Source organism: Phoca vitulina, unplaced genomic scaffold, assembly GCF_004348235.1.
Source record: "Phoca vitulina isolate PV1807 unplaced genomic scaffold, GSC_HSeal_1.0 scaffold8, whole genome shotgun sequence".
Lineage (NCBI taxonomy): Eukaryota > Metazoa > Chordata > Mammalia > Carnivora > Phocidae > Phoca > Phoca vitulina.
The window spans coordinates 43,295,103-43,319,643 of record NW_022589711.1 but is presented as its reverse complement, the minus strand read 5'-3'; the positions used below and the strand labels follow the sequence as shown (position 1 = coordinate 43,319,643).

Here is a 24,541-nt window from a genome sequence, read left to right as displayed (position 1 = left end):
CTTTGGCTATTTGGAGTCAAATGTGGTTCCATGCAAATTATTTGTTCTATTTTGGTGAAAAATGTCATTGGAAGGGATTGTACTGAATCTATAAATTGCTTTGGGCTATATGGACATTTTAACGATATTTTCTTCCAACCCATGAGCATGAAATACCTTTCCATTTATTTGTGTCTTCTTCAGTTTCTTAATATCCTACAGTTTTCAGTGTACAGTTCTTTTATTCCTTTGGTTAAATTTATTCCTAAGTACTTTATTCTTTTTGATACAGTTGCAAATAGGATTTTCTTAATTTCTCTTTCTAATAGTTCATTGTTAGTGTATAGAAATGCAACTGAGTTTTGCATACTGATTTTCTATTCTGCAACTTTGCTGGATTTATTAGTTTTAGTAGTTTTTTGGTGGAGTCCTTATGGTTTTCTATATATGTCTTCTGCAAATAGACAGTTTTACTTTTTCTGTTCTGATTTGGATGCCTTTTATTTATTTTCCTTGCCCTAGCTTGTACTTTAGTACTATGTTGAATAAAAGTGTTGAGACTGGGCATTCTTGTCTTATTTCTGATCTTGGAGTAAAAGCTTTCAGTTTTTCACCACTGAATGTGATGTTAGCCGTGGCCCTGTCATATATGGTCTTTATTATGGAAGGCACATTCTCTCTGTTCCCACTTGGTTATAATTTTTGTCATGACTAGATACTGAGTTTTGTCAAATGCCTTTTCTTCATCTATTGAGATGATCACATGATTTTTATTCTTCATTTTGTTAATATGATGGATCACATTGATTTGCAGATTTTGGACCATCCTTTCCTCCCTGGAAGAAATACCACTTTATCATAAGATCCTTTTAATATATTGTTGAATTTGGCTTGTTAATATTTTGTTGAGGATTTTTACATCAATGTACATCAGAAATATTATAATTTTCTTTTCTTGTAGTGTCCTTGAAAAATGAGTATGGCAGTTATCCTTACTCTTTGATGGTTTTGAAGAATGTGAGAAAGATTGGTATTAATTCTTTAGATGTTCGGTGGAAATCAGCAATGAAGCCATCTGGTCCTAGACTTTTGTTTGTTCGGAGGTTTTTAATTAATGACTCAATCTCCTTGGTAGTAATTGGTCTGTTCAGGTTTTCTATTACTTCATGATTATCTTGGTAGGTTGTATTTTTCTAGGAATTTATCTGTTTGAGATTCTCCAATTTTTTGGCATATAGTAGTCTTTTATGATCCTTTGTGTTTCTGTGGTATCAGTTGTAATGTCTCTTCCTCCACTTGTGATTTTTCAGTCTTGGGGAATCTGGCTAAAGGTTTGTCTATTTTGTGTATCTTTTTAAAAAATCAGCTCTTAGTTTCATTAATCTTTTTTATTGTCTTTTTAGTCTCTTTTGTTTATTTCTGCTCTGATCTTTATTTCCTTTCTCCCACTAATTTTGGGCTTCATTTTTCCTTTCTCTAGTTCCTTGAGATATAAAGTTAGGTTGTTTAAGATCTTCTTATTTCTTGAAGGGGAGCTACAATGATGGCATAGTAGGAGAACCCTAGGCTTGCCTTCTCCCTGAAACACAGCTAGATAACTATCAAATCATTCTGAATACTCAAGAATTTCCCCTGAGAACTGGTAGAACAAACTACACAACTAGAGGGAGAGAAGAAGCCATTTTGAGGAAAGTAGGAAGTGCTGAGACAGGATTTGGGGGAGAAACGGATGACAGGTGCTGTGGAAGGGAAGGATCCCTGGTCATGGAGAAAGGTGAGAGAGAGTAGAACACACAGGAATATGCACAAGAACACTTCTCCAAAGCCACTGGCTGGGAGAGTTAAGGGGGCTGAATTTTGTGAGTGTTTTCAACCAATGGGCTCAAAGACTGGAGTTTTGGAAGTCCGTGGGCTTGGCTGGGAAGACCTGAGGATGCTACCCTACTCCTGGATCAGAGGCAGGCAAACAACCCTGGGGCAGACTGTGCATTCCGATGATTGCCTAAGGGGCACAGGGAGAGACTGTTCATTCTTTTTGGAATACATCTGTGAGAGGTAGCATTGCCCCTCTGGGGGCAAAAGAACTGGCAGGCACCATTTTCCTTCCCTGCCTCTCAGCATAGGTGCAGAGACATCTGTTGAGGGCCCGCTAACTGGGGCACTGGCTTTTTAGCTTGCTTGTACCCAATCCGGTGTTCCTGTGCTTTGGGGTGACAGACCTTCTGAATCAAACCTGCATCAGTATCAGTCCCAGCACAGCAATACCCTTTCTTAGAGTACCTGACACATCAGGTATCTGAAGTTTGGAACTTTAAATGTCAGCAGGCCTGAATAGGGTAGAGCCCCATACCCCTTAGGTCTACTGGCCATAGTGTTCTGCAAAACTTCAGCTCTAGTAGAAATAGCATCAGGATTCTTTCAACCAGCAGACCAGAGCACACCTAGTTAAAACTCGCCACCCTCTGGACAAGGTCAAAACACTCCCTACTGCAGGCAAGGAGAAACTCTGCAGAGGACTGACCTGGGGGAAAGAGCAGCCAAAACACAGCAGCATAGTCCACGCAGCACACACCAGAGACACTTCCTGAAGCGCCAGGCCCTGGACATTATATGATCTCTTCTTCATAAAGCCTTTACTCTCAGAAACAGGGAACATAACAGGCTTTCCTAACACAGGAGACGACAGAGACATAGACAAAATGCCAAGATGGAGGAATTCATCCCAAAAGAAAGAACAAGAAAAGGTCACAGCCAGGGATCTAATAAAAACAGATATAAGTAATATGCCTGATCCAGAATTTAAAGCAACAATCATAAGGATACTGGCTGGGCTTGAGAAAATCATGGAAGACATCAGGGAGACCCTTACTGCAGAGACAAAAGAACTAAAAAAACAATCAGGCCAAAATGAAAAATGTAATATCTGAGATTCAAAACCGACTGGATGTACTGACCACAAGGATGGAAGAAGCAAAAGAACAAACAAGTTATAAAGAAGATAGAATTATGGAAAATAATGAAGCCAAACAAAAGAGAGAAAGAAAAATCTTGGATCATGAAAGTAGATTTAGGGAACTCAGTGACTCCATCAAACATAGTAACACTTGTATTATATGAGTCCCCGAAGAAGGAGAGAGAGAGAAAGGTGCAGAAGGTTATTTGAGGATACTATGGCTGAAAACTTCCCTAATCTGGGGAAAGAAACAGACATCTAAATCCAGGAGGCACAGAGAATGCCCATCAAAATCAACAAAAGCAGGCCAACACCAAGACATATCATAGTTAAATTTCCAAAATATAAAGAAAAAAATCCTAAAAACAACTAGACAAAATAGCCAAAGCAATCTTGAAAAAGAAAAAACTGGATGCCTCACAATTTCAGACTTCAAACTATATTACAAAGCTGTAGTCATCAATACAGTATGATACTGGCACAAAAACAGATGCATAGATAAATGGAACCGAATAGAAAACCCAGAAATGGACCCACAACTATGTGATCAACTAATCTTTGATAAAGCAGGATAGAATATCCAATGGAAAAAAAAGACTGTCTTTTCAACAAATGGTGTTGGGAAAATTGGACAGCCACATGCAGAAGAATGCAATTGGACCACTTTCTTACACCATATACAAAAATAAATTCAAATGGATGTAAGACCTAAATGTGAGACAGTAAACCATCAAAATTATGGAGGAGAACACAGGGAATAACCTCTGTGACATCAACCATATCAACTTCTTACTAGGTATGTCCCTGGAGGCAAGGGAAACAAAGGCAAAAATGAAATATTGGGACTTCACAAGATAAAAAGCTTCTGCACAGCAAAGGAAACAAAATTTAAAACTAAGCTTCAGAATGGGAGAACATATTTGTAAATGACATATCTGATAAAGGATTAGTATCCAAAATCTATACAGAACTTATCAAACTCAGCACCCAAAAAACAAATAGTCTAGTTAAGAAATGGGCAGAAGACATGAATAGGTATTTTTTCCAAAGAAGACATATAGATGGCCAACAGACCCAAGAAAAGATGCTCAACATCATTTATCATTAGGGAAATAAAGTCAAAACTACAGTGAAATATCATCTCAGACCTGTCAAAATGACTAAAATTAACAACACAAACAATGGGTGTTGGCAAGGATGTGGAGAAAGGGGAACCCTCTTACACTGTGAGGATGCAAACTGGTGCAGCAACTCTTGAAAATGGTATGGAGGTTCCTCAAAATGTTAAAAATAGAACTACCCTATGACCCAGCAATTCCACTACTAGGTATTTACCCAAAAGATACAGAAATACTGATTTCAAGAAAGACATGCACCCCAATATTTATAGTGCCTTATCAACAATAGCCAAATTACAGAAAGAGCCAAAATGTCCATCTACTAATGAATGGATAATATGGAATTTAAGAAGTGAAGCAGATGAACATACGGGAAAAATAGAAGCAAGCCAGCAAACAGACTCTTAAATATACAGAGCAAATTGAGGGTTACTAGAGGGGAGGTGGGCAGGGATTGGGTTAAATGGATGAAGGTATTATGGAGGGCATTCTTATGATGACCACTGGGTATTGGATGTAAGTGATGAATCACTATATTCTACATCTGAAACTAATGTTACAGTGTATATTAACTGGAATTTAAATAAAAACTTGAAAAGAAAAAACAAAACAAAAAAATTTGTGTTTCTTAATGTATGTGTTTATCACTATAAACTTCCCTTTTACAACTACTTTGGCTGCATCCCATAAATATTGGTATGTTGTATTTCCATTTTCATGTCTCGAGATATATTTCAATTTCTCTCTTTTTTGTTTTTTTCTTTGACCCATTGGTTGTTCAATATCTTATTGCTTAGTCTCCACATATTTGTAATTTTCTAGTTTTCTTGTAATTCATTTCTATTTTCATACCACTGTGGTCAGAACAGAGGCTTAAAATAATTTCAGTCTTCTTACATATTTTAAGGTCTGTTTGGTGGCCTAACATATGATCCCTTCTGGAGAATGTTTCATGTGCACTTGAAGATTTTGTTTTCTGTTGCTTTTAGATGGAATATTCTGTATGTCTGTTATGTCCATCTGGTCTAACATGTTGTGTAAGTCCAATGTTTCCTTATTGATTTTCTGTCTGGACAATCTATTCATTGACGCAAGTGGGGGATTTAAGTCTACTATTTGTATTGCTATTTCTCCCTTAGATTTGTTAATGAGTGCTTTATATATTTAGGTGCTCCAATGTTGGGTCCATAAATATTTAGAAATGTTATTTCTTGTTGGATTGACCCCTTTATCATTATACAATTACTTTTTCTGTCTCTTGTGAATATTTTTTACTTAAAATTTATTTTATCTATTATTAAGTATAGCCACCCTAGCTCTCTATTATGATTTGCATGGAATATCTTTCTCCATACTTTCACTTTCAGTCTGATGTGTACTTAAAATTAAAGAGTCTCTTGTAGGCAGTATATGGCTGTATCTCGTTTTTGTTTGTTTGTTTGTTTTTTTAAATCCATTCAGCCACCCTGGCTTTTTATTGGAGAATTTAGTCCATTTACATTTAAAGTAACCATTGATGGGTATGAACTTACTGCCTTATTGTTTTTGGTAGTTGTACAATTGCTTTGTTTTGTTTTGTTTTTTCTTTTGCACTTTGATGCTTTTCTTGTGGCACACTTAGATTTCTTTCTTTTTTATGTATTCACTATAGGTTTTTGCTTTGCAGTTACCATGAAGATTATATAAAATGTTATTTAAGTTACTTAAGACTTGTATTCTTTTTGAACATAAAGTATTATATTAGTTTTAGGTGTAGAAACATTTATGATGGTCTAATTTGATAACTTTAGTTCAAATGCATTCTAAAGGTCTACATTTTTACTCTCCTTCCTACTTTTGTATTTGATGTCACAATTTACATCTTCTTATCTCACATGTCTATTAACAAATTATTGTAGTTATTTTTACAACTTTTGTCTTTTAGCCTTCATACTAGATTTATAAGTGATTTACCCACCTCCATTACATTTATTATGAATTTTACTATATAGTTACCTTTACCAGTGATATTTATTCTTTCATATGTTTTTCTCTTACTAATTAGGACTGTTTTGTTTCAAGTCCCTTTAATAATTTTTGTAAGGCGAGTCTAGTGGTGATGAACTTCTCTAGCTTTTGCTTGTCTGGAAAATTCTTTTATTTCTACTTTGATTCCGAAGGACAATTTTTCTGGGTAGAATATTCTTGGTTTGCAAGAATATTTTCTTGGCACACTTTGACTATAGCATGCCACTCCATTCTGGTCTGCAAATTTTCTGCTGATACTCTGCCAACTGTCTTATGGGGATTCCCTTGTAGGTAACAAGTTGTTTTTCTGTTGTTTTTAAGATTCTTCCTTGCTTTTGACAAATTTGTGTCTTGGTATTGGTCTCTCTGGGTTTAGCTTATTTCAAAGTTTCTGGTCTTCCTGGATCTGGATGTCTGTTTCCTTCCCCAGATTAGAGAATGTTTCAGACATTATTTCTTCAAATAAATTTTCTTCCCCTTCTCTCACACTTCTCCTTTTCAAATCCTTTTAATGTGAATGTTATTCCACTCGATGTTGTCCCATTAGTACTTTATCTTCATTTTTTAAACTTTTTTTCTTGCTTCTCTGATTGGATGAAATCTGCTTTGCCTTTAAATTCACTGATCCTTCCTTCTACTTCAGTCTGTTGTTGAACCTCTCTATTAAATTTTCCGTGCATTTATTGTATTCTTCAGGTCTGTGATTTGTAAGCTACTTTCTCATGTATTTGGTCTCTTTGTTTAAATTCTCATTTTGTTGATGCAAGGTTTTCCTGACCTTGGTGAGCATCTTTATTACCACTACTTTGAACTCTATCAGGTAACTCGTTTATCTTCATTTCATTAGATATGTCTCTGGAGTTTTATCGTGGTTTTTTTGTTTGTTTGTTTGGAATATATTCCTGTTTCTTCATTTTCCTTGACTCTGTGTTGGTTACTACACAACAGAAAACAGCCACCTCTCCCAGACTTGATGGAATGGTCCTGTGTAGATGAACCTTATGATTCACCCTGGCCCAAGCTTTTAGTGGTCTCTGAATCCTTTGCAATTGTCCAAGAGGTCTTTTTCATTCTTAGTGGCTCCCTGTAATTGAGAGTGTGCAAAGATGCATTTCTATGTAGGTACTTTCTTATTCATCCACTGTGTAGGAGTCACTCAACTAGTCTGAATTTCCTTCAGAGGGAATTGCTCCATGTGTAGCTATAGATCTGTGGTATCCATGGAAGGAGAATTCAGCAGCCTCCTGTGTTACCATCTTGGACAAGAACTCAAAATAACAATAAAAATTTTTAAATGATTTTACTTATCTATTTGAGAGAGAATGATAGAGAGAGAGAGAGAGAGCATGAACAGGGGAAGGAGCAGAGGGAGAGGGAGAAGCAGACTCCCTCTGGTGAGCAGGGAGCTTGATGTGCAGCCTGATCCCAGGACTCTGGGATCATGACCTGAGCTGAAGGCAGATGCTTAACCGACTAACTACCCAGACACCCCAAAATAACAATGAATTTTAACAGTAAAATGCCATTATATCCTGATTGATGCTGACAAAGCAAACTGACACCTTGTCCTGAGCCATGAGTAAATATTCACATCAAGTCCCACATTAAGAGTGGGGAGAAGGAAAAAAAGCACAGAGTATCCTGAGATAAATAAAAAAGAAGTTAGTCTAGCTATAATCTCCTAAAAGATGAATTCTTGAATTGCTAGATTACTTGTTTCTAGTCATTTCTTAACAAAATTATCTCTGACATTTGCAATACTAATGTCTACAGCTATAATAATCATGTGAGTAAAATGCGCCCCACCCCCACTATATGAACAAATTTACCTTAACCTTGAAAAGCATGTGGATTTTTTGTTTGAAATACATGTTGTATTTTATATTCAGTGAACCAGTTCTTCCCACTTGACCTTAGCATTCTTCAAAATCTAAACTTCACTTAAAACACTTGCAAGGGGTGCCTGGGTGGCTCAGTCAGTTAAGAGTCTGCCTTTGGCTCAGTTCATGATCTTGGGATCCTGGGATCGAGCCCTGCATAGGACTCCCTGCTCAGCAGGAAGTCTGCTTCTCCCTCTTCCTCTGCCACTCCCCCCTGCTTGTGCTCCCTCACCGTCTGTCAAATAAATAAATAAAATTTTTAAAAATAATAAAAAATAGGGGGTACTAGTTGGTTAGCATCTGCCTTTGGCTCACGTTGTGATCCAGGGTCCTGGGATCCAGCCCCATGTCATGTTCCCTGCTCAGTGGGGAGCCTCCTTCTCCCTCTCCTCCCCACTTATGCTCTCTGTCACTATTTCTGTCTCTAAAATAAAATCTTTAAAAATAATAATAAACATTTGCAAATCAATAATCACTTTTTCTTAATGCTTTTGTGTCTGAATCTTCCTTTTACAATGAACTGTACACAGAGTGTTTTCTAAATCATACATAAAAACCTATAATAGTTTGAAACTATTCCTTTGAGGGAAAATCTCTTAATATATTTGAGGGGAAAATCTCTAAATATATATAAAATTATTTGGTTAAGAAAATTAAGACTTTTACTACTGTATATATTATGTAATGTTTTAACAGTTTTTGCTGGGTATTGTAGTTTGTACTTGCAATTTACTTTTTCTTTTTAAAATAATTTTAAAATTTTAGCTCAGAATTCCTTTATTCCCATGTCCATTGAGACAAAGAATATTAACATTTTCTTTGAGTATTCTTCAACAATTAGTCTAAACATTTTTTCATTAGAAGGGGAAGCACATTAACAGTATTTTGTGGGTTTTTAAAATTTATTTTACAGTGTCCTGAAGACTATTCTATATAGATCTATGTAATTCTTTGTAGTATCAAATAGTTTATATAAGGATAAAATTACCATTTTAGGTCTATATAATAATTGACTTAACTATTTCCTCATTAATAGACATTAGGCTTTTAGTCTTTTACTATTTCAAAACAAACTTCAATGTGAATGGTATTAACTTCTTTGCACACTCGTGATTATATCTGTAGAATAAATTCTGAGAACTGAAATTGCTTGGCAAAAGAATAGGTATTGTAGATTTTGATTGCAAAATGACTTCCAAAAATGTTTAACCAACTTACATTCCCACCAACAGTGTATAAGAACTCCAGTCTTCCCACATCATCACCAATATTTTGCTTTACACAATTCTTTGATATTTGTTGAGCTAATTGGAAAAATGTTTTAATACTCATTTCTTTAATAATAAATGTTGGATATTCTTTCATTTAAACACACTTCTATTCCTTTATTTGTGAACTACAAATACATTGTAAAAGTTTTTAGTGGTTTTTTTTCTCTTATTTTTATATCTGAGCACTTTGGACATTGTAGAAATTAGTTTTCTCTGTCAAATTTATTGCAGAATGTCATTTATCTTGTTTTTTTCTCTATATTGATTATTTGTATATAATCAAATTTATTGTTTTCTATGGGTACTGAGTTTTGTGCTACCTTTAGCAAATATGTCTTTAAGAATATTAAAAACATGTTTGTGTGGGTTTTTTTTAGCACTTTTATGGTTTTTCTCTATACATTTACACTTTTATCATCTAGAATTTATTTTGGTGTAGAGAAATTATTTTTTTAAATGCCTAGTTAGTTGTCCCAAGCATTTATTGAATGACTTATGTTTACCCCACTTATTTTAAAGGTTACTTATTTACAACTACAAAATTTCTGTATGCATTTGGTCTCCTTGTAGATATTCTTTTTTTTTTTTTTTTTTTAAGATTTTATTTATTTATTTGACAGAGAGAGACAGCGAGAGAGGGAACACAAGCAAGGGGAGTGGGAGAGGCAGAAGCAGGCTTCCCGCCAAGCAGGAAGCCCAATGTGGGGCTCGATCCCAGAACCCTGGGATCATGACCTGAGCTGAAGGCAGATGCTTAACAACTGAGCCACCCAGGTGCCCCTCCTTATAGATATTCTATTTTGTTCCACTGGTTGAACTTTTCATACATTAGGACCAAAAATGGATTATTAATATTAGTTACATATATGAATTTCATAACCAGCCACGTCACTGAATTCTAATTATTAGTTTTTCAGTTGATTCTCTTGAGATTTAAGGTATAAAATCTTATCCCCTATAATTTTAATCACATTCTTTTGAATACATATACATAATATTTATTTTATTTATTTAATTGCTTTGGCTAGTAATTTTTTCCTTTTGATAAAATTTTATTATTTTATGTAGTTATTAAAATAGTCCTCATTCTTATTGATTAAAAAGGCCTTAGATGGGATTATTTTTTATTATCACCGTGCTGTTTACTTGCCTTTTTTTCTTTTTTAACTTTTTATTTAAATTCTAGTTAACATATAGTATATTAGTTTCAGTAGAATTTTGTGATTTATCACTTACATACAAACCCAGTGCTCATCCCAAGTGCTCTCCTTAATAGCCATCACCCATGTAACCCACCCCCCTGCCCACTTCCCCCTCAAGCAACCCTCAGTCTGTTCTCTGTAGTTAAGAGTCTGTTTTATCATTTGCCTCTTTTTTTCTCCCATGTTCATCGATTTCATTTCTTAAACTCCCCATGAGTTAAATGCAGATTTCTGTAGGTTGCTTTTGTATCCTGTGACTTTAATGAATTCATTAAAGCAATTTTTTGTTAGAGTCCTTCGGGTTTTCTACACAGAGTATCATGTCTGCAAATAGTGAAAGTTTGAATTCTTCCTTGCCCATTTGGATGTGTTTTATTTCTTTTGATGTCTGATTGCTGAAGCTAGGACTTCCAGTACTATGTTAAACAACAGTGGTGAGAGTGGACATCCCTGTCTTGTTCCTGACTGTAGAAGAAAAGCTCTTAGTTTTGTCCATTAAGGAGGATATTCGCTGTGGGTTTTTGTATATGGCCTTTCTTATATTGAGGTATGTTCCCTCTATCCCTACTTTGCTGACGGTTTTTATCATGAATGGATGTTATACTTTGTCAAATTTTTTTCTGCATCTATTGAGAGGTTGAGAGGATCATATGGTTCTTATCCTTTCCTTTATTAATGTGGTGTATCACATTGATTGATTTAGGAATATTGAACAACCCTTGCAGCTGAAGAATAAATCCCACTTGATTGTGGCAAATGATTCTTTTTATGTACTGCTGGATTCAATTTGCTAGTATATTGTTGAGAATTTTTGCATCCATGTTCATCAGGGATATTGGCCCGTAGTTCTCTTTTTCAGTGGGGTCTTTGTCTGGTCTTGGAATCAAGGTAATGCTGGACTTGTAGAAGGAGTTTGGAAGTTTTCCTTCCATTTCTATTTTTTGGGGGGGTGGTGGAAGAGCTTGATAGGAATAGGTATTAACTGTTCTTTAAATATTTGGTAGAATTCCCATAGGAAGCCATCTGGCTCTGGACTTCTGTTTGTTGGGAGATTTTTTTATTACTGATTCAATTTCCTTGCTGGTTATTGGTCTGTTCAAGTTTTTTATTTCTTCCTGCTTCAGTTTTGGTAGTTTATACATTTCTAGGAATTTATCCATTTCTTCCAGATTGTCCATTTTGTTGGCATGTAATTTTTCATAATATTCTCTTGTAATTGTATTTCTGTAGTGTTGGTTGTGATCTCTCCTCTCTCATTTGTGACTATTTATTTGGATCCTTTCTCCTTTTGATAAGTCTGGCTAGGTGTTTATCAGTTTTACTAATTTTTTGAAAGAATCAGCTCCTGGTCTCATTAATCTGTTCTACTGTTTTTAATCTCTATATCATTTATTTCTGCTCTAATCTTTATTATTTCCCTTCTTCTGCTGGCTTTAGGCTTCATTTATTGTTCTTTCTCTAGCTCCTTTAGGTGTAACATTAGGTTGTGTATTTGAGATTTTTCTTGCTCCTTGAGGTAGGCCTTTTTCTATATACTTCCCTCTCATGACCACTTTTGCTGCATCCCAAAGGTTTTGGACTGTCGTGTTTTCATTTGCTTCCGTGTACTTTTCTATTTCATCTTTAATTTCCTGGTTGACCCATTGATTATTTAGTAGGATGTTTTTTAGCCTCCACGTATTTGTGGTCTTTCCAAGTTCTTTCTTGTGGTTGACTTCAAGGTTTATTGCATTGTAGTAAGAAAACATGCATGGTGTGATCTCAGTCTTTTTGTATTTGTTGAGGTCTGATTTGGGACCTAATGTTTGATCTATTCTGGAGAATGTGCACTTGAAAAGAATGTACATTCTGCTGCTTTAGGATGGAATGTTCTGAATATATCTGTAAAGTCCTTCTGGTCCAGTGTGTCATTCAAAGCCATTGTTTCCTTGTTGATTTTCTGCTTAGATGATCTCTCCATTGATGTAACTGGGGTGTTAAAGTCCTCTATATTATTGTATTATTACCAATGAGTTCCTTTATGTTTGTAATTATTTGTTTTATGTATTTGGGTGTTCCCAAGTTGGGGGCATAAATATTGACAATTGTTAGAGCCTTCTTGTTGGATAGTCCCCTTTATTTTGAAATAGTGCCCTTCTTCATCTCTTGTTGCAGTCTTTGGTTTAAAATCTAGTTTGAGATAAGTATGGCTACCATGGCTTTCTTTTGACATCCATTTGCGTGATAAATGTTTCTCCCTCCCCTCACTTTCAGTCTGCAGGTGTCTTTAGGTCAAAAGGAGTCTCTTCCAGGCAGTATATTAATGGGTCTTGTTTTTTTTGTTTGTTTGTTCTGTTTTGTTTTGTTTTGTTTCCTTTCTGACACCCTATGTCTTTTTCTTGGAGAATTTAGTCCATTTACATTCAGAGTGATTATTGATAGAAACGAACTTAGTGCCATTTTATTACTTGTTTTGTCATTGTTCTTGAAGATTTTCTCTGTTCCTTTCTAGTCTGTTGCTTTTGGTCTTTCTTTAGCACTCTTTAATATTTCTTGCAGGGCTGGTTTAGTGGTCATGAACTCCTTTAAGTTTTTGTTTGTCTGGGAAACTTTGTACTCCTTCTATTCTGAAGGAGAATATCCAGCCTTGCTGGATAGAGTATTCTTGGCTGCCTACGTTTCCCATTCATTGATTAGATCATGCCACTTTCTTCTGGCCTGCCAAGTTTCTATGAATAGGTCTGCTGTAACCTTATTTGTCTTGTCTTATAAGTTAGGGATTTCTTTTGTCTTGCTGTTTTTAGGATTTTTTTCTTTATATTTTGGAAATTTAACTATGATATGTCTTGGTGTTGGCCTGCTTTTGTTGATTTTGATGGGCATTCTCTGTGCCTCCTGGATTTAGATGTCTGTTTCTTTCCCCAGATTAGGGAAGTTTTCAGCCATAGTATCCTCAAATAACCTTCTGCACCTTTCTCTCTCTCTCCTTCTTCGGGGACTCATATAATACAAGTGTTACTATGTTTGATGGAGTCACTGAGTTCCCTAAATCTACTTTCATGATCCAAGATTTTTCTTTCTCTCTTTTGTTTGGCTTCATTATTTTCCATAATTCTATCTTCTTTATAACTTGTTTGTTCTTTTGCTTCTTCCATCCTTGTGGTCAGTACATCCAGTCGGTTTTGAATCTCAGATATTACATTTTTCATTTTGGCCTGATTGTTTTTTTAGTTCTTTTGTCTCTGCAGTAAGGGTCTCCCTGATGTCTTCCATGATTTTCTCAAGCCCAGCCAGTATCCTTATGATTGTTGCTTTAAATTCTGGATCAGGCATATTACTTATATCTRTTTTTATTAGATCCCTGGCTGTGACCTTTTCTTGTTCTTTCTTTTGGGATGAATTCCTCCATCTTGGCATTTTGTCTATGTCTCTGTCGTCTCCTGTGTTAGGAAAGCCTGTTATGTTCCCTGTTTCTGAGAGTAAAGGCTTTATGAAGAAGAGATCATATAATGTCCAGGGCCTGGCGCTTCAGGAAGTGTCTCTGGTGTGTGCTGCGTGGACTATGCTGCTGTGTTTTGGCTGCTCTTTCCCCCAGGTCAGTCCTCTGCAGAGTTTCTCCTTGCCTGCAGTAGGGAGTGTTTTGACCTTGTCCAGAGGGTGGCGAGTTTTAACTAGGTGTGCTCTGGTCTGCTGGTTGAAAGAATCCTGATGCTATTTCTACTAGAGCTGAAGTTTTGCAGAACACTATGGTCAGTAGACCTGAGGAGTATGGGGGGTGGGGAGGCAGCTGTGCTGGTCCTCAGGCAGTTGCCTGAGAAAAGCATTACTAGCAGAGTGCAGGGTTGCACGGTTGGTGTAAGTGGTTCATGCTGTCACTGTTGGCACTGTGCTGCTTACTGAAGTTAGTTTATGCTAAGGGGTAGGGGAGAGAAATGGCACCTGCTGGCTCCTTTGTCCCCAGAAAGGCAATGCCACATCTCAGATGCATCTGCGAAGTAGAAACCATCTCTCCCAGTGCATTTCACAGGATCCTCTGATTGCGCTGTCTGCCCCTGGACTATCTGTCCTCCACAGGAGCAATGCAGTGCTTCGCCAGTCTCCACACTGCGATGCTGTGGACCTCTCTAATTCCAGTGTTTGAGCCCCTTGGTTGTAAAAACTTACAAAAATCAGCTCCTCTCGTTTTCCTAGTCAAAGGCTATGGGGAAGTGTTTTCTTTGTGTGATTCCCTGTGTGCTCCTCTCTTTGTCTTGCCTCTCTCTATGACCAGGGCTCTCTCTCCCCTCTGTGGCACCCATGATCTGCTTCTCCCTCATATCATGTCTCTGCACTTCCTACCTTCCGGGATGTGGCTTCTTCTTTCCCTTTAGTTGTGCAGTTTGTTCTGTCAGTTCTCAGATAGATTTCTTGGGTATTCAGAATGATTTGATATTTATCTTGTTGAGTTGGGGGACCAGGCAAGCTTAGCATTCTCTTACTATTCCCACATCTTAGCTCCTCCTCTGCTAGTACTTAAATGTAAGCTAAATAACAAAAATGTTGAACTCTTCATTTCTGGATGTCGGAGAACGTCATTCTTCTCCCGCATTCTTAGATGGTAGATTCCTATTTGACAATTACATTCCTCAGCACAGGTTGAAACATAACTGACATACAATAAACTGTACATGTTTAAAATGGAAAAAAACTATTCTGTTTCAGTCATCATAGTAAAAATAATGAATATATCCATCACCTCTCCCAGTTGCCTTATTTTTAATGCTTCCATCATGCCTCTCCCCATTGGCCCTATATTCTCAACAACCACTAATGTACTTTGTTACGGTAGATTAGTTTGCATTCCATGGAATTTTATATAGGAGCAGTCATACAGCTTATATTTGTTGTTGTCTGACTTCTTTCACTCACCATGATTAATTCAAGATACTGCCATGTTGTATTTATCAAGAGCTCATTTCTTTTTATTGCTGAGGAGTTTTCCACTGTATGGATATGGCATAATTTGTTTAACATTCACTCATTGATGGATATTTGGGATGTTGCTTGTCATCAATGATTTTTTAAAGAAATTTAAAAACTAAATCTGTTTTACTTACCTACATATTTACCATTTCCAGGGCTCTTCATTCCTCTGTGTAAATCTCAATTTTCCTCTATATTATTTTTCCTTCTTTCAGAAGGACTTCTTGCAATGTTTCTTGTAGAGTTGAATTTTTAGTTCTGGATCTTTTCAGCTTTTGTATGTCTGTAAAAGTATTTATTTCACCTTCATGTTTAATGGTATTTTGTTTAGGAGAGAATTCTAGAATTGACACTTTTTTCAGTACTTAAAAATTTTTCTTCCACTGTCTTCTATCCTATAAGTCTGCTGTTATTCTTACATTTGTTTCTCTATATGATAATATATCTTTTCCTCCCTTCTGGCTTTTCTTTTTTTTCTTTTTTTTTTTTTAAGAATTTCAATTATGATGTGCTGGTGTAGTTTTCATCATGTTTCTTATGCTTGAAGTTCATTAAGCTCCTTGGATCTGTGGATTTACAGTGTTCATCAAATTAGGAAGATTTCTGGCATGACTTATTCAAATATTTTTCCTGTCCCATCCTTTCTTTCTTCTTCTGAGCCTCCTATTGTATGTGTATTAGGTAACTTGAAGTTAAACAATAGATCACTAATTCTCCATTCACTTATTTTGGTCTTTTTTATTCCTTTGTTCCATTTCGGAGAGTACAAATTTGAGTTCCATAATGTTTTCTTTTTCATTGTCAATTCTCCTGTTTGTCCCATCTGGTGTATATTGCATGTAATATCATAAATTATATTTTTCATTTCTAAAAGTTCAGTTTGAATTTTTTTGGTATCTTCCATATCTCTTCTTAACATGCTTGTGCTTTCTTCTATCTCCTTTAATATATAGAGTATATTTATGATAGTTGATTTAATGTCCTTGTCTACTGAATTTATCCTATGTATCACTTCTGGATTACTTTCTGTTGATTGATATTTTCTTTTCATCATGGGTATATTTTCCTGTTGATATGGTATCATTGTCTAGAAGCCAGACATTGTGAATCTTATTTTATTAGGTGCCATTTTGTTTTTATTCTTTAGATATGCTTGAACTTTGTTCCAAGGCACAATAATGCTTTTAGAAACCACACTAAGTTGCTAAAAAGTGTATAGGGTAGCAGTGTAGCTTATGGATAAGTGAAATGAATGACTATTGATTCAAGAAATAGGGAGAAATTAGGAATGCTTTGTTATCATAAGGTACTTGCACTTCCCATTAAGCAATATAATGTTATTTTAAACTGGACTTAGATCAGTTGTAAATGTACATTGCAAACTCTAGGGTAACCGCTAAAAAATAAAAAAAGAGAAATATAACTGATATGCTAAGAAGAGGAAAAGGAATCATATATAAAATGCCCACTTTAAAACAAAAAAATCAGAAAAAAAGTAAAAAGAAAACAGGAACAAAGAACAAGGGTAATGAATAGAAAACAGTAAGGACCATGGTAGATACTAATCCAACTGTATTTTCACTTTAAATGTGCATGTTCTAAATAAACCAAGAGATTATCAGAGTAGTTCAAAAAACAAGATCCAACTATATGTTGTCTACAAGAAACCTAATTTAAGTATAAATGCATATATAGATTAAAAGTAAAGGGGTAATGTAAGACATACTATGCTAATATTAATCAAAAAATTAATAATACATATGTATCTAGGCAGTTGCTTCAGGATGGTGGAGAGTATGGTAATACCAGTGAACTCCATAAGCATTGGCTCACTGCCACACTTCATTTGTTATGAAATTAATTTCTTAATCCTTTGTTCATTACCATGATGGTAGATAAGGTATGCTTTAAGTCCATGGATGGTAATGTTAGCAGAAACATTCTATGCAGGGAAGGCAGATCCATATCCAGAATAGTATCTATTCCAGTAAGAACATCTTTTCCCTTAATGATGAAAATGGTCCAATGTAACCAACCTGCCACCAGGGAATGGTGCCAAATTGAAGAAAGTATTGGTTTCTGCTGCTGTCATATTGGGCACTCAGCAGGGGTTGTAGCCAGGTCAGCCTTGGTGAGTGAAAATCCATGTTGCTCAGTCCATGCATAACCTCCATTCCTATCACCATCATTACTTTGTTCATGAGCCCATTAGGTGGTGAGAGGGTTGACTGGGAAAGAGGCCAACTGGTATCCACAGAATGGGTCATTCTATGAATTTGATTGTTAAAATTTTCCTCTGCCAAGGTTACCCTTTGGTGAGCATTCACATGGGACAAAAATTTTTCTATATACTAGCTATAGAATTTGAAATTAAAACCAGCAATATTTACATTGGCACCCTCAAAAATAAAGTACTTAGGTATAAATCTAACAAAGCATTTATGAGATTTCTATGAGGAAAACTACAGAACTACAAAAAAATTTTCTTTACTGATGAAAGAAACTGAAGAACAAATAAAAAGATATTCTGTGTTCATGGTTAGGAGGACTCAATATTGTCAAGTTGTCAGTTCCTCCCAACTTGATCTATAGATTCAACACAGTCTCAATCAAAATCCCAGCAGGTTATTTTGCGGATATTGACAGACTGATTGTAAAGTTACATAGAGAGGCAAAAGACCGGGAATAATAATATTTAAAGAGGAGAACAGTGTCAAAGGACTGGTGCTACCTAACTACAAGACTTACCATAAAGCTAAAGTAATGAGGACAGTATGGTATTGGTGACAAAATAGACAAATAGATCAATGGGGAACAGAGCAGAAAGTGCAGAAATAGATCCACACATATGTAGTCAACTGATCTTTGACAAAGGAGCAAAGGAAATACAATGGAGCAAAGACAGTCTTGACAAATTATGCTAGAAGAACTGAAACTCACATGCAAAAGAAATGAATCTAGGCACAGACGGTACACCGTTCAAAAAAACTTAACTCAAATGGATCATAGACCTAAATGTAAACACAAAACTAGAAAATGACTAAAAGAAAATATAAAATCTAGATGACCTTGGATTTGGTAAGGACTTTTTAGATAAAACATAATAAGCAGGATCCATGAAAGAAAAAATTGTTAAGTTGGGCCTTGTTAAAATTAGAAACTTCTGCTCTGTGAAACATCCTATCAAGAGAATGAGAAGATGACACAGACTGGGAGAAAACAATTGCAAAAGATACATCTGATAAAGTTTATTTTTTTTAAAGATTTATTTATTTATTTTAGAGAGAGAGAGTGTGAACAGGAGGGGCAGATGGAAAGGGAGAGAGAATCTCAAGGAGACTCCCTGCTGAGTGCAGAGCCCGACACAGGGCTCGAACTACCAATCCTGAGATCATGACCTGCGCCAAAACCAAGAACCAGATGCTTAACTGACTGCACCACTTGGGTGCCTCAAGATACATCTGATAAAGGACTGTTATCCAAAATACACAAAGAACACTTAAAGCTCAGCAGTAGGAAAATAAACAACCCAACTAAAAACTGGGCAAAAGATCTGAACAGATACTACACCAAAGAAGATGGACAGATGGCAAATAAGCATATGAAAATATTTAAAATTGCAAATTAAAACAACAAGAAACAACTATATACCTAGTAGAAGGACAAAAAATCTGACATTGTCAACACCAAATGCTAGAATGAATATGGAACAACAGGAACTCTCATTGTTAGGGGATGCAAAAATTATACATTGTCACATTGGAAGACAGTTTGTCAGTTTCCTAAAGTAAACATACTCCTACCATATGATTCAGCAGTCATGCTCCTTGGTATTTACCCCTCAAAACTGAAAACTTATGTCCATATAAAAACCTGCACATGAATGTTTATAGCAGCTTTATCCATTCATTGCCAAAACCTGGAGGCAACCAAGATGTCCTTCAGTAGGTGAATGGATAAATTGTGATATATCCAGACAACGAAATATTCTAAAAAGAAATGAGCAATGAAGCTACAAAAAACATACAGAGGAACTTTAAATACATATCACTAAATGAAAGAAGTCAATCTGAAAAGGCTACATACTGTATGATTTCAACTGTATGACAATTTGGAAAAGGCAAACTATGAAGACAGCAAAAAAAAAAAAACCCCAAAACAAAAAAACATTGGTTGCCAGGGTTTAAGGGGGAGGGAGTGATGAATAGGCTGGCACAGAAGATTTTTAGAGCAGTAGTATTCTGTATTATAATGTGTTATACTGTAATGATGGATATGCTTGGTGTTTTGACCTATATATAATGTCACATGAGCCCTACTATGAACTATGAATTCTGGGTGATAATGATGTATTAATGTAAGTTTGTCAGTGGTAACAAATGTATTACTCTCATGGAGCTGTTAATAGTAGGGGAGGCTGTGAGTGTGTAGACAGGGGTATATGGAAGCTCTACTTTCCACTCATTTTTGCTGAAACCTAAGATTGCTTTAAAACATAAAGTATATTAAAAAGTATATTAAACTTATGTCCAATCTGTTTTTTACAGTGGTTGTATCATTTTGGATTTTACCAGCAGAATAAGAGAGTTCCAGTTGATCAGTGTTATCCTCACCATCAGCTACTTTTGCCAGTATTTTTTATTTTAATTAATCTAATGGGTACTTATTTAGTTGTAGTCCATTGTTGTTTTAATTTGTATTCCTCTAGTGGCTAATGATGTTGAATATCTTTCCATGTGCTTATTTGCCATCTGTACATCCTCTTTGGTAAAGAGTCTATTCAAGTAGTTTGCCCATTTTTAAAAAAGAAATGTTTTATTTTGGAATAATTTTAGATTTAGAGGAAAGTTGCAAAGATAATACATAAATTTCTCACCTTGGTACATTACTATTAACTAAATTCTAGACTTTATTTCACTAGTTCTTTGAAATGTTTTTTTCCTACATTTTTGATTGAAGTGAAATTCATATAATATAAAATCAACCATTTAAAATGTACAATTTAGTGGTATTTAGTACATTCACAGTGTTGTGTAACCACCACCACTATATAATTCACATTTTTATCACCACAAAGAATAGCACTGACTCATTAAGCAGTTACTGCCCATTCTCTTCCTCAGCCACTGGTGCCCATCAATGTGCTTTCTGCTTCTAGGGACTTAACTATTCTGGATATTTCATATAAATGGAATCATACAATTTGTGGCCTTTTATGTATGGCTTCTTTCACTTCATATAATGTTTCTGAGGTTCATCCATATTGTAGCACGGATCAGTGCTTCTTTTTTAATGAAATATTTTTAAATTGTAAAATACACATAAAATTTACCATCTTAACCATTTTTTAAGTGTACAGTTCACTGGTAGTAAGTACATTCATATTGTTTTGCAACCATTACCACCAGCCATCTCCAGAATTCATTCTTGTAAAAATGAAATTCATTATTCATTAAACAATAACTCCTCATTTCCTCCTCTCCCAGCCCCTGACAGCCACCATTCTACTTTCTCTATGCATTTGACTACTCTGGGTGCCTCATATATTGGAATCATATACTATTTTTGTCTCTTTTTATTGCTGGTTTATTTTCCTTAGCATAATGGCCTCAAAGTTCATGCATGTTGTAGCATGTGTCAGAATTTCCTTCCTTTTAAAATCTGAATACATTCCACTGTATGTATATTTCATGTTTTGCTTATCCATTCACCCATTGATGGACACTTGAGTTGCTTCCACATGTTAGCTATTGTCAATAATGCTGTTATGAACATGTGTGTACAAATATCTCTTTGAGACTCTGCTTTCAATTCTTTTTGGTATATACCCAGAAATGGATTAGCTAGACCATGCAATAATTCTAATAATTTTAATTTTTTGAGGAACCACCATAGTGTTTTCCATAGCAGCTATACCATTTCACATTCCCACCAGCAGTGAACAAGTGTTCCAATATCTCCATATCCTTGTTAACTCTTGTTATTTTCTGTTATTATTATTATTATTGGTAACCATCACCTATTGGGCATGAGGCGGTATCTCAGTGTGGTTTTGATTTGCATTTCCCTAACGATTAGGGATGTTGAGCATCTTTTCATGTGCTTATTGTCCATCTTTATATCTTCTTTGGAGAAATGTCTAAGTCTTTTGCCCATTTTTGAATTTTGTTGTGGAACTTTAGTTCTCTGTATATCCTGGGTAGTAGACCCTTAGATGATTTGCAGATATTTCTCTGTAGTCTGTCTTTTCACTTTCTTAATAATATCCTTTGAAATGCCAAGGTTTTAAATTTCGATGAAGGCCAATTTACCAATTTTTTTCTCTCGCTTATATTTTGGTGTCATAAGAAACCATTGCCAAAGTCAAGGTCATTAAGATTTCCCCTATGCTCTCTTCTAAGAGTTTTATAGTTTAGCTCTTAAAGTTAAGTCATTGATCCATTTTTGTATGTAATGTGAGGTAACGGTCCACCTTCATTCTTTCGCATGTCAATTTCTAGTTGTCTTAGTACCATTTGTTGAAGAGACTACTTTTTACACCATAGAATTGTCCTGGCAACTTGTTGAAAATCAACTGATCATAGATGTATGGTTTTATTTCTGAACTTTCAATTTTATTCCATTGGTATATATGTCTATCCCTATTCTGGTAACACTGTTTTGATTACTATAGATATGGGGGAAGTTTTGATATTGGGAAGTGTGATTCTTCCAACTTTCTTCTTTTTCAATACCGTTTCAGCTATTCTTCAGCATTTCCACATGAATTTCAGTATAATCTTTTCCATTTTGCAAAAAGGTTACTGGTATTTTGGTAGGGTCTGCACTGAATCTATTATATTGTTTTGGATGGTACTAATATTTAAACAATATTAAGCCTTTCAGTCCATGAACAAGTGATATCTTTTCATTCATTTGGGCTTCTTTAATTGCTTTTAACAATGTTTTATAGTTTTCAGTGTACAAATGTTATAACTCCTTGCTTAAATTTATTTCTAGATATTTTATTCTTTTAGAGACTTGTAAGAATTTTTAAATTCTTTTTAAAAATTTTCATTGTTGGTGTATAGAAACACAACTGATTTTGCCTGTTTATGTTATAACCTGCAACTTTGCTGACTTCATTTATTCTAGTTGTTCTTTTGTGGTTTCTTTGGGATTTTATACATACAGGATAATGCCGTCTGTCAGTAGGGTTAGTTTCATCTTTTTCCATTTTGAATGCCTTTTATTTCTTGCTTAATTTCTCTGGGTAGAAATTCCAGTACAATATAGAATAGAAGTGCTAAAAACAGGCATCCTTATCTTGTTCTGGATCTTAAGGAGGAAAGTTTTTATCTTCATCATTGAGTAGGATCTTGTCTGTGGGTTTTTCAGGAATGCCCTTTGTCATTGTTTAAGGAAGTTCCCTTCCGTTCCTAGTTTTCTGAGTATTTTTATCATGAAGGGGTATTCAATTTTATTAAATGCTTCTTCAGTATCAATTGAGGTGTATCTGTATCATGTTTTCTTTCTTTTATTCTATTAATGTTTTTACATCTTTTCTTTTGTTGAACTACCTTACATTTCTGGGATAAATCCCACTTGGTCATGGTACATAATCCTTTTAATATACTGTTGGATTCTGTTTGCTAATATTGTGTTGAATTTTTGCATGCATATTCATAAGGGATGTTGGTTTCTAATCCATTGTGGTGTTGTCTAGCTTTGAAATTAGGGTGATGTTGGTGTCATAGAATGAATTAGGAAATGTTCCCCCTCTTCTATTTTTTGGAAGAGTTTGAGAAGGACTGGCATCAATTATTTAAATATTTGGTACAATTCACCAGCCATCTCAACTTCGACCTTCCTTTTTCGGAAGTTTTTGGGTACTGACTCAATGTCATTACTTATTTTAGCTATGTTGAGATTTTCTTCTTGAGTCAGTTTTGGAAATTCACATGTTTATAGGAATTTGCCTATTTCATTTAGGTTATCTAATGTTGGCATACAGTTGTTCAAAGTATTATCCTCCTTTCTCTAAGTTTGATAGTAATGTCCCCACTTTCATTTTGATTTTAATTGTTTGCATCTTCTCTCCTTTTTTCTTAGTTTAGGTAAAGGTTTGTTGATTTGTTGATCTTTTCAAAGAACCAAGGTTTGGTTTTGTTGATTATTGTTTTTCTGTTCTCTATTTTGTTTATCTTTAATCTTTATTATTTCCTTACTTATGTGAGCTTTGGGTTTAATTTGGTCTTTTCTAGTTTGTTGAGGTATAGAGTTGGATTATTGATTTGGGATCTTACTTCTTTTCAACATAGGCATTTACAGCTATAAATTTCCCTCTGAGCTATGTCTTTGGTGTAAACTATAAATTTTGCTTTTATTTAATGTGTCTCAAAGTATTTCACATTTCACTTGTGATTTCCTCTTTGACCTTTTGGTTGTTTACAAGTGTGCAGTTTAATTTTCAAATTTTGTGAATTTCAGTTTTTACTGATTTCTAGTTTCATCCCATGGGGGTTAGAGAAAAAACTTTGAATGATTTTAATCTTTTTAAATTTATTGAGGCTTGGAGGTGACACCATCTCTTCCTCTACCTTGTGGCGAACCTGAGGACAGGAGCCTTAGATGAAAGAAACAATCATGAACCAAGAGAAACTAGCCAAACTGCAAGCACAAGTGCACACTGGTGGGAAAGGAACTGCTCACTGAAAGAAGGTGGTTCATAGAATGGCTACAGCAGATGATAAAAAAAACTTCAGTTCTCCTTAAAGAAGTTAGGGATAAACAATATCTCTGGTATTGAAGAAGTGAATATGTTCACAAACCAAGGAACAGTGATCTACTTAACCCCAAAATTCAGGCATCGCTGGCAGTGAACACTTTCACCATTACAGGCCATGCTGAGATAAAGCAGCTGACAGCTATGCTACCCAGTATCTTAAACCAACTTGGTGCAGACAATCTGACTAGTTTAAGAAGACTGGCTAAAGCTCTGCCCAAACAATCCTGTGGATGGAAAAGCACCACTTGCTACTGGAGAGGAGGATGATGATGAAGTTCCAGATCTTGTGGAGAATTTTGATGAAGCTTCCAAGAATAAGGCAAACTGAATTGAATCAACTTCTGAAGAAGATAAAACTTGAAGAAGTTACTGGGAGCTGCTATTTTATATTATGAATGCTTTTTAAAATTTTGTTCATGGATC

At 35.3% G+C, this 24,541-nt stretch overlaps 1 protein-coding gene and 1 pseudogene across 1 annotated transcript in view; one reads left to right on the top strand and one right to left on the bottom strand.

Moving 5' to 3' along the window:
- The window catches only part of STXBP5L (syntaxin binding protein 5 like), a 432,652-nt gene that overhangs the window by 43,176 nt on the left and 364,935 nt on the right, over positions 1 to 24,541 (bottom strand). The gene's annotated exons all lie outside the window — the stretch shown is intronic.
- On the top strand, positions 17,240 to 24,525 carry LOC116633610 (annotated as a pseudogene).